At 44.9% G+C, this 16,466-nt stretch overlaps 1 long non-coding RNA gene across 1 annotated transcript; it reads right to left on the reverse strand.

Annotated features, from left to right (window-relative positions):
* Window positions 1-1,031: 1,031 nt before the first annotated feature.
* LOC125754572 (uncharacterized) lies at window positions 1,032-6,580 on the reverse strand. The gene is made up of 2 exons (XR_007409195.1): window positions 6,250-6,580; window positions 1,032-1,272 (listed from the first exon to the last, which is right to left on the reverse strand). It is a non-coding gene; the product is annotated as an uncharacterized LOC125754572 (long non-coding RNA).
* Between the last annotated feature and the right edge of the window lie 9,886 nt (window positions 6,581-16,466).

A 16,466-nucleotide genomic window follows, 5' to 3' on the forward strand; every position in this document is an offset into this window, starting at 1 on the left:
CTTGACCAGGTCAAAGTGACCTGGGACATAACATGGCTTGCTTCCCAGCACCTCCGAGGAAACAACCAGTCCCTGATCCAACACATACTGAGTCCTGTTTATGCACCATCCCTATGCTAGACTCCGGGGTGGGGGTGGGAGGATCAGCAGTCAGAGAGAAAGGCAGGGAAAACAAAGATGAAAGAAGTGAACAGGACACTGTATCTTTGTTTGGAAAAAAGCAAAACAAAACTTGCTTTTCAAGTTTTGAGGAGAGAAGATAGCTCCATAGGGATATTTAACAAGACAAAATGTAGAAGGAAAGTCCCAAAAGAATGTACATAATGGGTGAGGGTTGTCAAGGTAGTTCAAAGGATGACAAATGGCAGCAGGGAGTAGTGAAGCAGACATCCTGGTTATGAGATTGGTCCAAGATTTGTTACAATCTTGCTACAAGAAACATAGCCTCCAGGAGACCCATCCAGAGATTCCCTCTTGGTAGGAAAACCCTAGAGGAGGAGAGAACGGATGGATAATCATCATTAGACTAGATAGCAAAAGAATGTTCATTTGAAGGTCATTAGACATTTAGCTGACAGTCAGCTCGGTGGGTGGGTGAGTGGGTGGTTAGTTTTCTCAGAGAAGTCTCAATCCCACTATACTTTCCAGAAAAGAGGTTAAGCATTTTATCAGAAATGCTAATGTCTTCCCACAACTAGATTCTAAAATTCATCTCATCTCACAAAAAAATTCTGTCCTAGTCTACATTTAGGACAATTTTTCCTTTACCCCATGACCTCTATGTCTTTCATGGCTGGGTCGACCCCTGCAAGGCAACAATGACCACGAAACTCAATTAATATTGTGTTGGTGTGCTGTCAGAGGCTAGCTCTAGACTTGGATATATACCCTCTGAAGGAGAAAGATGACCCCAATTAGCTTATTCTTAGGGGAGACACACATAGGGGTGGACCCAGGTGTAGTTGTGCCTCAAACTTGTACTGTTTGGGGGATATTCTTTAAGAAGAAAAAAATACAAAATCACAAATATATAATGAGGCATAAAAAGGCGTTTTTATTTGGGGGAAGAAAAGAAATCATGACAATTCTTGGATGCTTGGAGAGTCAGGTCCCATTTTCACAAACCTTCCCAGAAATGGGTCCAACTGCATCTCCACCTGCCACCAGGATGCTGAAGTTTTAAAATTCATTTATTCCTTCTGTAGGTTCACTTAGAGCCTTTTCTTCCTCCAGGCAGTCAGCACCCTGCCATTCAGCCCTCAGTGACTAAAACTGACAAAGAAAACCAAGGGATTAATCTGTGCATGGATTCAACAAATAATCGTTGACCACCTTTATGTGCCAGACATGAGCGCAGCTGGAAACATGCTTTCCATGAACTGAACATGACATCTAAGGATATTTGGAGCAAGTGGATTGTGTCACTTCATTTCCTTGACAGTTTACTGAGACTTGCCTGTACATGGGGCCTGAGCCAAACAACAACCACACGAGATAGTCACAATGGTTACTCCCATTTTGTAGGTGACAAAAACCATGGTTCAGAGAAATTAAGTAAATTAAGAACTTAAGTGGATGGTGGAAACTGGAGGTTAAGCTTAAGTCTGTCTTCAGAATCAGAGGCCTTATCCACATTCTAGGTGTTCAGCATCTAGGAGAGCCATCTGTTTGTAATGCACAGATGCCCATGCACACATATAATAGATAATATGTACCTATTCTGTGCCATTTATAAAGCATTTTCACATATACTGCATCAGCCATCTTTCCAGCAGTTCTGTGAAGAATATGAGAGAAGACTGGGGAGATCCCTAGGCCGTCATCCTATTTTCTAGCTGTGGGACCTCAGATAAATCACACCCAACAGTCATGTAAGGAGCTGGATGTAGTCCTTTCTGTAACTCAAGAGCTCTGGCATCCTTTGATCTACGACTTCCAACCCTGACCTACATCCCTCCCCACAGGTCCTTGCTGATCCAGCTGTGAGAAAACCCGGAGCACTCTGGCCAAATGCCCCCAGGGCTGAGGAAGTCACTAGAAGCTGGAATTCATCCCTGCTCAATAGTTGCCCAGTAGTGGCTTTCTGAGGCCTGTCTTTATGACTCAAGTGCCTGAGGGGCAGAAGGCTCATGGTAGGACATGCAAGAGTCCAGCCAAAAGAAAGGCTTTATTCCCACAACACTTCCTGCCTCACTTTCCCTTCCCAGTGGCTAAAAATAAATTCTTCTGCCTGTGATAGCTGGAGCTCATTGGCAACTCCTGGCTGGGCCACATTCCAGACTCTACTCTTCGAGTGACTGGGGACACAGGGGGCAAGGGGTTCTACAAGCAAAGGCCAGGCTGCCTGTGATAACCCTGAGGGACAGGGAGGGCTCCAGGATTCCTGAGCCACATTTTAAGGAAAAGGAGAAACTAATTCTTAAAATAATTACTTTCTTTAAAAAGTTCTTTGTGTTCATTTTACTGTTTCTTGCTTTAAGATTCTATCCCACTTTCTCCTTTCTAAAAAAAATATTTTCTGTTCAATTCATCTCCATTCCTTGGTGCTTCAGGTTTCTCATCTGGGCTAATAAAGAACTTCGGGAGATGGGCAGTCCCCTAAGATTGAGATCAGATTGTCAAAGACAGTCGTGATCCTGAAAAATTATGAGGGGTGGTAGGGCCACCGTGCTGAGACAAGAGCAAAGAGTTTTAAAAGCCTATGGGTCGACGATGTAGGGCAGGTACATCAAGAGCCTTTCTTCTGAGATCATAAGCAACTGTTTCAATTAGAAGATGTCCTCTTATAAAAATGGACTTATGCGCTTGTGAGGTCAAAAGAGGCAATGCTGGTTTAAAATCCTTGAGATAATTAAATTGGGAAGAGGAATATCAGTAAATTAATTAGTTGTAAATTTCCTATGCACAAAGCTCCAGGTCTGCAGTTAGTCTAGACACTTGTCATTGGGAATGATTTAGCTACAGCAACTCTGAGCAATCACCCCACCCTCCTCTTGGACTCATGGTTGCCATCATAGGCCCCATTCAATCAGTTTTGGAATCCAAGGACCTTGGGATTCTGAGTTTTATTCACTCTCTGGAGCTTGCAGAAGGATCTAGTTTCTAGGGGTCTTTCCCCCCTACAATTCACTGGCACGTTTCTGCCAGTAACTCCTTGTAAAATAATATTTAATTCTAACATTCAGAAGACTTCACTACTCCCCCTTACGTACAGAATGAAAAACCAATTCTTCATCCTTTTTTTCCCAATCCCTTGGATTTTTCAATCCAAATTTCTTCTTTCCTGCTGTCCCTTCATGAACTTCTCTCCAGTCAACTTGCCCCATTCATTGTCCCTCAAATCCACCAAACACATCCCATGCCCACATCTTTGGCCATCTCCCTTCCTGCAGAGCCTTGCCTCATCTTCTGAAACTCTGGTTCCCACTTGGGCCTCCTCAGGTTCCTTCCCTCTTCCATGAGTCTCTCCTGGAGCCATCCCAGTTTCCATGGCTCCTCTGTCTGACATCTTTTTTTTTTTTAAATTTTTATTTATTTATGATAGTCACAGAGAGAGAGAGAGGCTCAGAGACACAGGCAGAGGGAGAAGCAGGCTCCATGCACCGGGAGCCGGATGTGGGATTCGATCCCGGGTCTCCAGGATCACGCCCTGGGCCAAAGGCAGGCGCCAAACCGCTGCGCCACCCAGGGATCCCTCTGTCTGACATCTTGACTATACCCTGCTCATCTCTTATATACCTGTCTTGTGTTCTAGTTTCATTGGCTTTGTGATGTCTTTCCACCCTTGGATGCAATTAGAGTTCCTTGGGGACAGGGGTTTGTGTTTAGCCATTCTGAAATCCCTGCCATGCTAGATGCGGTGTTATGATCTTGTAGGAACTCAGTATTTATCGAGAACTTAGCACAGACTGCCTGGATCAAAATCCTCAGTCCACTGTTTAATGACCACGTGTCCTTGAGTTATTTGGCTCTCTAAAGCTTCTGTGTCTTCACTTGTAAATGGAAATTACAGTAGCACCCACTGCAAAGTGGAGTAGTGAGGATTGTGTGAGATAAAGCATGCACGGTGCTCAGTGCAGGTGAGCTACTGTTATCCTCAACACCACCACAAGTGATGTTACCAGAATCTAAACATGTGAAAATTCATGTAATCCTGAGAAGTGTTGGGCTATCCCTTACGTGAAGATGGCCTCTTTGAACCAGCACAGCAGTGAGGCAGCCCTCTCTAACACACATAGAATAGGGACCAACTGTGACTTCAACCTTGCTGATGTCTGCATGGAAATTTCAGATAAAATGACAACTGAGCAAACCAGAACTAGATTACTAAGGCTGCCTCAAACCAATGGTCTGCAACCAATAAGTTGTCACTTTTGAGTAGCCAAGAGAGATTGACCTCCGCTCTCCAAAATCTATGGAGATCTCCATGACATTGGCATAATGTGTCTTCTCTGTGGCCCTTCCAATACTTTCAGTTCCCAATCAACCTTTCAGTCCCCACACAACCTGTGTCCACCTCATCCTCCTGAAACCACTGTCCCCATCCGTGAGAGTAAGACTTTGAGAATATAGGGGTGCCTAGGTAGCTCGGTCAGGTAAGTGTCTGTCTCTTGATGTCGGCTCAGATCATGATCTCAGGGTCATGAGATGGAGCCCTGTGTTGGAGTCTCTGCTTATCTAGGAGTCTGCTTGAGATTCTCTCTGCCCCTCCTGTTTGTGCTCTTTCTTTCAAATCAATAAAGAAGAATAATACAAGAAGGAAGAAATAAAGGATGAGAGAAAAGAAAGAAGAAAGAAAGAAAGAAAGAAAGAAAGAAAGAAAGAAAGAAAGAAAGAAAGAAAGAAAGAAAGAAATACTTTGAGAAAATAAAAATATCTTCTAATTAGAAAGCCTTGGGGACTCTGTATTAGGGTCAGAGCCCAGAGCTGCACCCATTAGTACACCCTAACCCCTAACTGTTAGTGTCCTGGGAAGTGGTTACTGCTTTTCTGTTCTCTTGTATTCCTCTTAGCTCCTGTCCTGCAGTTGTAGACAACAGGAGTAGCATATCTAACTGCAGTGAAACGTCACTGTGGAACCTACTTGCTGTGCCCCCACCCTTGTCCTGTGATGACCACTACTCTCATGGAGTGAAGGAGTGGGTCCTGCACCACCTTTAAAAGGAAAAAAAATATGTATTTATTTATTTGTTTGTTTATTATTTATTTATTTATGAGAGAGACAGACAGACAGACACAGAGAGAATGGGGGATCAGGGGCAGAGAGAGAAGGAGAGAGCATCCCCAAGCAGACTCCCCACTGAGCACAGAGCCTGATGCAGGGCTCAATCCCAGGACCCTGAGATCGAGACCTGAGCTGAATCCAAGAGTTGGCCACTCAACCAACTGAGCCACTCAGGTGCACTGCCCCTGCCCCCTGTCCCTACACCACCTTTTAATGTGTCCTCAATGCACTATCTTCCATGCTGGGAGGAGACCTTGCCAAGATGGACATCATGCTTGTTAATAAATTAAACCAGCATGTGTCTGGCTCTGCCCTAAGTACTGGGAAGCAAGTGATAAATAAGACATGTTTTCTGAGGCTTGCTTGGCCCATCTTCTAGGCATTGAGTGGCAGAGAGCTTTTCTGAAACCTAAACCGCTTTTGTCACTGCGCTGCCCCCTGCCTCTCCCCACTCAGCCAGAGCATCTCTTCAGCTCCATCTCCAGGTTATCAGAAACACACAAGCAGAGTGGGAAAGATGTAGGATGTGTGGTTTAGAATGTGAACCGTTGTTCCCACTCCGGGAGAACATCTCTAAGTGCAGCAATTGCTCACTGGCGTCTGCAGAAGTCAGGCGAAGAGAGCCATCACCATCCACACTCAGTTCTCCACGGGGAGGCAAAGGGCCCCTTGGGGGCCATGTGGAACACACTTACACCCTGACGGTGCTTCATCAGAATGTGCATGTCCTGACTTCGCCCAGCCAGAGACTCTTTTCCTTGTCCCCAGGTGCATCTTCCTAGAGGCGATCACTCCTCCTCCCAGGATTGCACAGCCCTGAAAGTGATTTGGCTTGCTAGGAGCCTTGTAAAGACCCTCAGTAATCTGTATCCCCCTGGTGTGGTTTGCCTCCTTTTCACCAACTATGGTTCTTTCATTACTCCCAAAATCGGGCCCCAAGGTCACTCCCTCCAGGAAACCTTCCCAAACTTAAACATCCCCACCACCACCACCACGACCATCTCTAATCATTTATTTGCTCTCACCTTCCAGCAGTCAAACGGTTTTGTGTTCCGGTTGGATTGTGTCATTCTCCACCTGTTGGCACATTGTGAAGACTGCAGATTGTTTATCCTTTATCTGAAAACTGTGGAGTTGAATGTGTTTCAGAATTCAGAACTTTCCAGATCTTAGAAAGATAATAGAGGTCCTAGGGTAGCACCCATAACCAAACACATTCATAGTTGTTCAATAAAACATGAATAGGCACGTGAAGTGGGATACATTAAGGTTATAATCAGCTGCTGATCCATCAGTTTGGGTTGGGTTTTCCATGCATGTGTTCAGTATTTCCAAAGCGTGGATCTGGGCTGCTAATAAGAGCCACCACCACCGAACCTCCCCCTGTGCCAAGCACTCTGCTCTCGTGTTATCTCATCCGGCCCCACAGCACTGTCACAGGAAGGAGGTGTTATTTTCCACATGTGAGACACGAGGAGAGCAGAGCTCAGAGGGAGTGTAATTTGCCCAAGGTCAAACCTCTAAAAAACAGAGGAACCAGCGTTCAAACCCAAGCCTGCCTTGGGTCAGACAGCTTGATGCTTGATGGCCAGACAGTTTTCATACCAAATGTGCTTCCTCTCACATCTCCAATTACAGTGTTCCATATGCAAGATGGAATATATAAATGCTTGCCAACGATGAAAACAAACAGAGGAGCATTTAATTTTTTTTATTTAGTAATTCACAAGTTATGCTTGCCTTCTTCCAAAAAGACTGTGCCGCACTTAAAACGTCAGTCAGCGCTGGGAGGCAAGCACGAAGTCTCTGGCAGCCCAGATGTGACCAGGATGGATGAAGACACCAACGAATAATGTCAGCTGATAGGTCACAATCGGGCAGTGCATGGGCCATGCTGACGGCCACGTGTGTTCAGCTCACGTGGAGTTAATGGTCAACATTTAGAGCTCAGGAGGTTTCAACTAAAAGCCAAAATAGTTTTTCTTTATAAATGTCAAAAACACTATTTCAATTGTTCATAGAATTCCCTCTCTTGAGAAAATTAGATATTCCTACAATGCAGTGTTTTCAATCCTTTGTAGCTGTGGTCAGCCAATGCTGGGTAGCAGCAGCCTCAGGTGGAGTAAGCCATAGCTCCTCCACTCCTCCCACCTGGATTCTGAGGGAATCTGAATCTGGGAGCCCTGCATCTGATAGAGAGGACCTGTGTCTGATATCTTGCCCTGCCATGCTCCCTGCAGGCCGGCAGTCTGTTTACTGATGTGAGTGAGGCAGATGGCTTGTGTAGCTCTTCTATTACTAATCAAGGACTTGCAGCAGCGTGACTCTAGAAGATCATATTTTCAGCACCATCCTGGTCACCAACTTGTAGCAAGGACAGAGAGAGACATAGACCAACAGGCAGCATTTGTGTGTCCCAGGAACAAAAGAAATCTGAGGGGGCTAAGCACAGCCATCGGGCCCGGGATGCAGAAAGAGGCAGAGGTGACTCTAATATCAGCTCATAAAAGGGAAAGCTTCTGATGTGCGACAAAACCACCAGAATCCAGGCTCCACCACCCTTAAAAGGAAGCTGAGAAAAGAACGCTACAACAAACATTGCTTGGGGCCTTGGCTTACTTCAAGTTCCATGATCAAAGGGCCTACAAGAAACAGTGTCACAGCAGGATGAGGTTCCAGCCACCTGCTGGCTCCCTGGATTTTCCCAATTCCCAAGATGACCACCCAAAACCCAAGTTTACCAGCTTCATGACCTTCCTCAAGTTGAGCAGACACCTTATGGAAGGCCCAGCAGAGTTCACATTGGAATCAGAATGTGAAGAGAGGCAGGTTTTCCTTTTCCCCCATGTTGGGAAGCCAGATGTTTACCAGTTGTGATCTGAAACCCACTGTACAAGAAGCATGTGCCTTCGGAACCATCAATTCCCAACACCGAGTCCCTCACAGGGGACCTCTTTGTGTCCAGAACTATGGGGAGGCTCTTGGGAAGAAATAGAAAGGTAGCAGTAAAATCCAGACAACCCATCATGCCAAAACTTGTCAAGGGCACTGTGGGCAGAAGGACCTTGAACAGATTGGTCCACCTGCCGTCTTGGAAGGAGTGACACAGTGATGGCTCTACCTCTTGCCACCAGCTCCACTTGCTGTCAGACGCACTTGGAAATCTGGTGATTGGCTTCCAAGTAAGCATGCCCTCCCGTCAGTATTGTAAATGGAATGGAGACAACTATTTTGCTAGTCTTCTGAAAATTTATAAATTTTCCAGATCAGATCAGTTTGTTGGGCCTGGGACAGAAAGCCCAGTGGGCTGTGTGTCCCGGCATCCTGGGAGATGAAGTGCTGGCCAAGTGCAACTCTCTGGGAGCCAGAAATGTAAAAGCAGACATGGTAAATGCATCATTGTTTGGTTTGAACCTGAGAGGCGAACATCCAATTTGAGATCAAATAAATTGATCCTGGGCCTGAGTAAGCTTTTTAAATAGGACTTACTTTAGAGCAGTTTAAAAATTAGAAGGAAGTGCCAGGGAAATGCTGCCCACACTTCTTGGGCTAAAAAAGAGACCCCCCACCCACCCAGGAGGGGACCCATCTATACCAGATGCTGTTTTATATTTACAGAAGTACTGCAACAGGCTTAGGCACTAGGGAAGGAGCTTAAATAATTTTGATTCAAATGACGATAAACAGAATCTAAATATCCAGCACCGATGATTCCAAAATAAAGGCAAGTAACGTTTCTTGAGTGCTTACTATATGCTTGACACAGTTTCAAGTACTTAATAATCACACAATATTACCCATTTACTATTTCTATAATAATAATAATAATAATAATAACAACAACAACCCCACCAAAGCTATGAAGTAGGTATCATTACTTATCCCCAACTTACAGATGAGAAAGCTGAGTAATAGCTCGTGTGTACTGGTGCCAAGATTCAAACCTAGCGTGTCTGACTCTAAAGCCCATCTGCTTAACTAAACCTATCTAGAAGGTGTTCTGTTCTTACAATATATTACTCCAGAACCAATTCCAGTATCTAAGCACCTCACCTGCCATGTAGCACAAACCAGCCTCGTCTATTCCCAGCGGTTCCCAGCCTCCTCTTTATAGAATTTCACATTGTTTGAAAGGCAGCAACTCAAAGCAAAAGGGATCCTGTCTCAGACCTTGGAGATGAACTGTCATTGATCTGAGCAACACAGAGTAACCTCCTTTCTCTTTGCTGGGGATTGGTAGACATGTGACACCAATCTCGCTTTATAAAAACCGATGAAACGTTGCAGGAGGTGTCTGGAAAGGATTTTGCTCCATGATAAACAGATACACTGAGCTAGTCCACTGCAATTTTTTTCTTTTTGAATGTGTGTAGAGCATGATGCTTGGAGTCGAGACAACCATTTTAGGTTTGTCAGCCTATGGACAAAAAGCCAATATGCTGAGGATAGCAGAGCTGAAAGATTTTTAAAAGCTGGGGTCTCCAATGACAGACTGAGCCAACACATCAAACTTGGACCCCCGTATCTCCAGACTTCTCGTCTTGCTACATAGGATAATTACATATCTTTGTTGCTTAAGCCATTGTTAGGCATTATGTCACTTTGTATGCAAACGTATCTGGACTTAACGCTTGTATCCTTTGCCTACCTGTAGACACATGTTGTGTCTCTACATTTTTCACCTTTCTTTATTCTAGTGAATTTATAGCTACTTGACCAGATAAAACCAGGCAGTCAAGAAAGGAAAGGCAACGAATTTGAACACCAGTTTATCAACACTATTCTGGAAAACAAAAATTCAAGACCGTTGTATTATCATGTACCATTCCCCAACTCCAAATCATGCTCAGATGCACTCACCAGGAGGCTATGACTCAGCAGTAAACAAAATAAAATACATCCCCAGTTTCCTCGTTAGTAAAATAAGCAATCTGAACCAGGCAATCCCTAGGTAGATTCCAGCACTGATATGTCATGCTTCGTGCTCTATCTGTTAAGAAGGGCTGTATTGTAATAATTTCTAGACATGCCCTATAGCTAATGACCACATCTTTAAACACTGAAAAAAAAAATAGTAACAATTTGTTAATAGTGCTCAGTCCTTCCCCTCTGCAGGCCTCAGTTCTTTATCAGTAAAGTGTGGAAAATGAAATCCATGGTCTACAGGGCACTTTCCAGCTCAGACACTTTTGAATCTGGCCAGATTCTTAAATGTGTGCTTTTGCTCCATACAGACTCCTCTTCAGAGCTTCTGTAGCCAGGTACCTGGCAGTGTCTGAATCACACATAAGACCTTTCTGGAACCTGTACTTATGGTAAAAGTTAAGTAACCCACTCAAACTGGGAGCTCCTCATCAGCCTGCATCCTCAACACCTAGTGCTATAGATGCAGTGGCGTAGTGGGTCAGTCATGGCTGGTAATCCAAAGATAGCCACATTTTTTTTAAAAACATCTACTATTTGACAGACATTTTAAATAGGCTACCTCAAATCCTTGCCACAGTCCTGCTTGGGCAGTATTTTTACATTTATAACCTGAATGAAACTGGGCTGCCTGTAGGCCAGTCTCAGCATGGTGTGACATCTAAACACACACACACACACACACACACACACACACACACACACACGAAAGCCAAAAACCCCAACAACGCTGCAAACTAATGTAGGTCTTCAGAGAAGTCTTAGAAGATGAGGCAAAAAGGCCAGTCCCACTTCAAATATCCAGAAACTCCTTTCTTTACCCATCCTTCTTCCTAACATCCTCTCAAGCACCACAAAGACTCGCAATCGCTGTCTTCCCCAAATGCCCTCCTGCCTTCTCCCCAATGCGGTTCACCCCCTTGGGATCTATTCTGTCCTGTGGAGAGTTCCAGAAGCCCTTGACTTGCCAAGTCCTCTGTGGGAGGACCGGAGCCGCATTCTTACGGTGCCCTCCTGGGCTGCGGAGCCCCTGCAGGCCCACAGCACTGTGCTCTGTTCACACCAAGTTGTTCTCTTCCAACCAGAAACCCGCTGACCAGCGGCTGCCTCAAAAGCACCCAAAGACCTGGGCAAAAGTGCAAATGTCTGATCCCACCCCGGTCCTTCTGATTCAAAATATCTTAGCATGAGACCCAAGATTCCACATTTTTAACAAGCCTCCCAGGTGAGTGTGAGGCATAGTTGGGATTTGAAGCCCTGCTCTCTACCACAAAGGCTTCAGAACTGAGCCTCAGAGTAGCTCGCGCCCGCAGGAACAGAAACATTCCCCTAAATCCCTTTTCAACGTTTGATCTTCCCTCCAACGTGGTGCTCTTCCATGACGCACCCTGTGGGGTTCAGAGAGGCCTTCGTCGGGCAGTGATGGGTCATGCAAAGCACATGCCCACCAAAGAAACACTGGCTGCAGATCCCTGCGGACCTGGAGAGTGCTCAGGGCCCCACATGTCTTCTCGAAGGGCTTTTGAGACCATGGACATCATGGAGTCCCCACTGGGGCTTCTAGGAACAATTTTTCCCTGAGGTCAGGCAACTGGAGCCTGACCCTGCCTGTCCACCTTTCTGGGGGACCAGTGACAGAGAAAGCAGGCTGTTCTGGTAGCCACTGGGGCAGAGGTCATAAAGGGAACCTTCCACAGAACCTCCAGGAGGTGAGCTCTCAATGAGGAGGGAATGGACGAAGCAGGGTTTTTAGAAAGAGGGCCTCACCCTTTGGAGCAGGGGCTTCTTTCACGGTGTCAAGACTCTAAACTGGACCTGACAAGGCACCTTGGAGGAGAGGCATTTCTCAGGCAGCAGTAGCCAGGGCTCCCTCCAGCATCAGGAGGCCAGGACAGCCTGGCCAAACCCAAGGGCAAGCCTTTATCAAGCAAGCACTCACTGCAGTGGGTTCCCTTTCCTGAGTCTTCCTTGAAGCCCCGCTTTCTAGAACAGACCTCAGCATCTGGAGGTCCCACACTGGATCCCTCCAGATAATTTAGCTACTGCATAAAAACACCCAGCCTAATTATAAGGTGATCGTACCGGAGAGATTCTGAAGAGCCATAAGGGCCACCATGTTTTGCAATGGAGTTGCGCTGAATGAGTAGCAGCAATTTCTGTCACAGACATTTATCAAATATCCATTGCTACCCTGGGCCTGAGGAACATGCAGGCAAGAGTGAATCAACCCTTTGGCAGAGCATCAAGGACCAGAAATCAGAACACATGATCTGACCAGCATAAATGTCCCTGCGAGTCTGCTGGAACAGAAAAGTTGAATATAGAACTATCTTAGAAAAGCCAAGATTTTGCTTGCTTGAAATCGGGCTGGAAAGGTCAGTGGGATCATTGGTTGAAACAGTCAATTAGGTCTGCACACCTGTGGTTAAACCTAATGTAATCAAAACACCAGGTCTGACCCAACATCAAAGATGGGCAGAACCGTCTGCACAAGGAAATGAGATTTCACCCCTTCTCCACGCAGCTCAGTGTGCAGGGTGACAAATCCAGGTGCTCACCTGTCTGACTGGCTACGGGGACATGCACACAGCTAACTTGTTTATTACCTCATTCGTGTTCCTCTACCTCTCAGATTGCCAAGACTACCCCCTCCCCATGCCTCTCTAGTGCTCCTGCCTTCAGTCTTGGTTCGGATGCACTGACACTGCCTTTCCTCGCCACTGGTGGTTTGCAGGGTTTTACTTTGGGCAGTGGAATCTTTTTAGAAAAATAAGCCTTCTATGCCACTCCAAGCTTTTAAACATATAAGCAGAGATCTTTGAGTCTCTCCTCCCAAGACTCTCTCCAGCCTCAGAAGCAACCTGGAATGTAAGGGACACAGCAGCTTGGCAGGGAAGCACCCGCAGTGCCTCAGAGGCAGGCACTGCAACTTGCCATCCTGTATCCCTTCCCCTTCTTTCTTAGGAACATAATTCTTTTTTTTTTTTTAGATTTTATTTATTTATTCATGAGAGACACACACACGGGGGGGGGGGGGCAGAGACACAGGCAGAGGGAGAAGCAGGCTCCATGCAGGGAGCAGGATGTGGGACTTGATCCCGGGTCTCCAGGATCAGGCCCTGGGCCAGAGGTGGCACTAAATCGCTGAACCACCGGGGCTACCCTAGGAACAGAATTCTAATTAGTGGGAATGAAACCAACTAAAAGACCACATTTCCCAGCCCATTGCACGACCAGGTAATGCCAGTCCTGTAACTCAAGTTCAGGCAATGATATATAAATGGAAGTATCATGAAAGATTCCTGGGAAGACTCCTTAAAACTTAGAATCGTGTCCTTTCTGCCCTTCAGTTCTTCCTCCTTCTTGGTGTCTGTGATATGTGAATGATGGCTGGAGCCCCAGCAGCCATATTGGACTATTAGGTTACTTGGAAGTTGAGACTATGCTTCAGAGACACTGAGGCAGAAAGAAGATAGAGCCTGGTTCTTCATGACTTCATGGTGTCGCCATACCAGCTCTCCGTTGCCCGTCTCTAACTTTTTTTTTTTATGTGAAAGAGTAAGTCCGACATGTCTAATGCAGTGTTGTTCAGATTTTTCTGTCTGTAGTTACCTTTTTTCCATATGGGTCTCTTCTCATGTACTGTCTGGAAAGGAAAAGTTGTGGAGAACTAGGGTAAGGCAATATTGACATTACGGTGTACACCATTTGGATCGAATTTGTTTATAAAATTAATAATAATAGCTGGCATTTACTGGGTGTTTACTGTGCCAGGCTGTCTGCTGAGCACTTGTGCATACATTATTTCATTTGCCATTCAGGCCAACCACATGAGGTAGGTAAGATAATGGCTAGCTTTCAGATGAAGAAATCGAGACTGAGGGGAGTTCAGGTCTTGCCAAAAGTCACACAGCTAGTGGGAAGACAATTTAAGCCAAGAAGATCTGACTCACGTACACTTTCACGATCTACACTTGAGGTAAGGCAGCTCTGAAATCAGACTGGCTGGGGTACAAATCCTTGCTCTACCTCTACCCTTCCAGAATGTTGATCTTGGGCAAAATTCTCTTACTTCCCTGAGCCTCAAGCTACCTTCCACAGTGAGGTATGGATTAGTGAACTCACGCACGTGGAGTTTACGGTGCAAAGCTGAGATGTGGCAGGGGAGCTGGTATCAATCAGAACACAGAGCTGGATGAAGGTAGAGGAATCCAATGAGTAGGAATCCACATATTTTCAGAAGAATTTGAAAATGGCACCTTGGAGACCAGGGACAGAATAGAAAAATGTTCATGGTGTTCACATGCATACCGGTGTGTGAAGCTGAATAAGATACCTCTCCTTATTCTCAGTTTTCTCATCTGTAAAGTGGGAATAACTATTTCTTTTACATGGGGTCCCGGGCAGAAAGAACTGATTAGCGACAAAATGAGACACTGGTTAATAATATTACCGTTCTACTTCACTAACACTTGGCCCTTCTTCATTTTCCCAAATGAAGTAGCAAACTACCCATCTCACTTTCTTATTTTAAATGGATACAAGGATTTCTTTTATATTGTGGAAATTGATACCAACAGTTAGGATTCAGAAATGCTAACCCTAATAAAAGCGCAAGGATCAGCACTGGATGACAGGGGAAAAAATGGCAAGCCCACAAAAATGGTAGTTTTTAAAGGAAATGCGATAATTTCTAAAATCGTACAAACTCTCAGGAAACTACACCAAAATTTAAAACTTATGTGTGTCACGGGACATGAGCAACAGAGTAAAAAGGCAACCTATGGAATAGGAGGAAAGATTTTCATGTCATGTCTCTGATGAGAGGTTAATATCTAGAATAGATAAAGAACTTCTATAGCTTAACAACACCAACAAAAGTAACCCTATTTGAAAATGGGCATAGGACTTAAATAGACATTTTTCCTAAGATATACAAATGGCCAAAAAGCATATGAAAAGATGCTGAACATCACTAATCATTAGGGAAATGCCCATCAAAACTACCACATGATGTCACCTCGTCCCCATTAGGATGGCTGCTATCAAAACAATAGAAACTAGCAAGTGTCTGTGAGGATGTGGAGAAATTGGAACCCTTGTGCACTGTTGGGAATATAAAATGATGTGGCCACTCTGGAAAGCAGTGTGGAGATTCCTCAAAAAGTCAACAATAGTAATTCTACTTCTGGGTATATGCCCAAAATAATTGAAAAGAGGGTCTTAAAGAGACATTTGCACACCCATATTCATAGTGGCAATATCCACAATAGCTAAAAGGTGAAGAAGCAACTCAAGCATCTTCAATAGATGAACGGATAAACAAAATGTGTTATATCCATACAATGGAATATCATTCAGCCTTATAAAAGGAAAAAATTGACATGTAGATGAACCCTGTGGACATTACGCTAAATGGAATAAGCCAGTCACGAAAAGATGAATACTGTATGATTCCACTTATAAGATGTATCTAGAGTAGCCAAACTCATAGAAATGGGAACTAGCATGGTAGTTTCTACGGACTGAGGGGGAAGAGGAAATGGAGAGTTGTTTAATGGGTACAGAGTTTCAGTTTTGTAAAATGAAAACATTCTGGAAAAGTTCTTGAAAAAGCACTGTGTCTATTCTTAACACTACCGAACCATGCACTTAGAAAGGGCAAAGACAGGAAATGTAATGTTATGTGTATTTTCCCCACAATTAAAACAAACAGACCCTGTTAGGAGAGCAGGAATAGGAGGAGGTGAGGGAGAGAGAGACAATGGAAAAACGAGTAGGTGACGGGAGAACAGCAACTTGACATGGGCGTCAGTGACGCATTTGACAATGACTTCCATAAAAGTAGTGCTCCAACTTCAACTGGCCTCTTTGGGAATGCTCTCATCTACATGGAATGCTGGCAGCATGAAAATACTACGTAATCAGAGGTAAATGGGAACTACATCTGCTTGGGAGCAAAACCCAGGGCAAGTCACGGGCTGGTGTTGGAAACGGCCTGCTTGAACGAACTCATTAATGACCCAAAGGTAAATGGGAATCATTGCTGCTGCTGAAATTTGCGAAGACACGCTGGCAAAGCCCTGGCCTTGGCCCCAGTGGCATAAACATCCCTGGGATGGAAAAAGATTTTCCACTAGATCCTTAATTGGATGAAACCAGTGACTTCCTGGGATGAGGACACTCACTCAGTCCTACCTCTTATCTCCAGAGCAGAAAGAAATTCTGAAATGTAATCTGGTTCATAAAATCACACTTGATAGAGGTCAGTGAAAGATCAGTGCTTTCCCAGAGCCCAATTCTGCCTTTGTCCTTTGCC

Source organism: Canis lupus, chromosome 38 (assembly GCF_003254725.2).
Source record: "Canis lupus dingo isolate Sandy chromosome 38, ASM325472v2, whole genome shotgun sequence".
Taxonomy (NCBI): Eukaryota; Metazoa; Chordata; class Mammalia; order Carnivora; family Canidae; genus Canis; species Canis lupus.